Source organism: Montipora foliosa, chromosome 4 (assembly GCF_036669935.1).
Source record: "Montipora foliosa isolate CH-2021 chromosome 4, ASM3666993v2, whole genome shotgun sequence".
Classification (NCBI taxonomy): domain Eukaryota; kingdom Metazoa; phylum Cnidaria; class Anthozoa; order Scleractinia; family Acroporidae; genus Montipora; species Montipora foliosa.
The window spans coordinates 7,700,175-7,701,916 of NC_090872.1; the positions used below are offsets into that span (position 1 = coordinate 7,700,175).

Below are 1,742 nucleotides of genomic sequence, written 5' to 3' on the forward strand. Positions count from 1 at the left end.
TATTGTCATCGGCAATGCCTCTCTTTTCATTACAATTTGTCGAGATCCTTGCAAATGTTTGCGGTCGCCATCAACGTTTCTAATCGCTAATCTCTCTGTTGCGGATTTCTTTATGGGAACTGTAAGTTTGCTCAGAGCCGTGGAATTGCTGTACAACTACAACGGGATACCAGACGTACCTGTCCTTAATATTACTGGATACTTCATCGGAGCAGTATCGATACTCGCTGCGGTATCGACGCTGATGGCAATGTCCTACGAACGATATGTTGCCATAATTAAACCTTTCCGATACCCGCAAGCCATCACTACCAAGAGGGTGAAAGTCGTCGCTATAGCCGGAATTTGGGTGAACGCTTTTGTGATGTGTGTCCTGCCATTGTCGTCCGTAAAAGGAGATTTTTTTGTTCACGTACTGTTATACTCATTTTGTAATACCATCGTTTGTGCTAACGGTCATGTATGTCAAAATTTACAAACAGATTGCTCTGTTAAGGAAGAAACTTAAGGAAGTTCGAGCAAGTTTGTCGGCTGTCACCAGAACTCGGGAACTTGAGAAGGAAAGAAAATGGTCATAGCTTTTGTCTTGATCTTAATTCTATTTTATGTGTCCTTTCTTCCTTATTTCGTCTTTTGTGCAAATTCTTTTCTTCTGGTCTCGAAAAGACTCCGGTGCTTTGTACGTGTTTAGACTAATTGCAAACGAATTTTTAACGGTGAGTTCTTTGGTCGACCCATACATGTATGCTTGGAGGGTTCCAAAATTCAATCGCTCGTTGCGCCTATGCTTTCAACTTCTCAAAGGCAGAAATGTTGGCACACTGTGGAAGGGCACATTTCGCATCCTCATCACAAACTGGTTCACCTGTGCTTCCGAAAAAGTTAGTTCAGAATTCAGATCCACATGGGGAAGCTGGAATGCCTGTGACTCATCGTTCTACAAATATCAGTCCTGTGTAAAAGAGAACTAGAGAACTCATTTGTCACAGATATCATGATTATCAATCATACGAAAAGATAACGTAGACTACACCCTCTTTGGAGAGGTAAATAAAACCATATTCATGTAAAAAAGCGTTCTCTGGTTAAAAATTATGTATATATATATATATAAATATATGTAAGCTTTTTAACCAGAAAACGCTTTTTTACATGAATATGTCTCCAAAACCTGGTTACTCTTCTATTTTTAATCGTAAATAAAAACGTAAATAAAAACGTACAAAAGGGAGAAGAGTTAAAAAACTTAAGCTTGTTTGGCAGGTCTCGCAAAGATTTCATTTGCCAATGCAATCAAGCTTTGAGGGTGCATCCGAGCCAACTCGACTGCAATCACTTTAACACTGTTGGAAATGTTAGCTTCTAGGATTATTAATTCTGCTTTGCACTTTGCTTTCTTTAACATGGAAAAGAATTCTAAGCAGAAATCGAAATGTATAGTTCGCCTTTGGAGGTGTCTTCTTTACAAATAAAAGTTTTGAAGCAACATGTACTGTTTTACTAAAACAATTATTCCTCTCGCCCTCTTGGCCTCTGAGTCAATAGCCCATTCGGCCTTCGGCCTCATGGGCTATTGACTCAGGGCTCGAGGAATAATTGTTAATAACTTATAGCTATCTCAAGATTTTTCGCGATTATTCCCTCTTGTTCACCTCTTACAATGCGGGCGAACTATCCTGTAAATGGGTGGGTACGAAGGCGATTAAAGTAAAGGTGGTAAATGAATGGTTCATTGTTGTAAG

The 1,742-nt window shown here is 39.4% G+C and overlaps 1 pseudogene; it reads left to right on the top strand.

The window, feature by feature from the left end:
- Positions 1-1,078, top strand: part of LOC137998908 (olfactory receptor 51B5-like) — a 1,339-nt pseudogene extending 261 nt beyond the window's left edge.
- Positions 1,079-1,742: the final 664 nt, after the last annotated feature.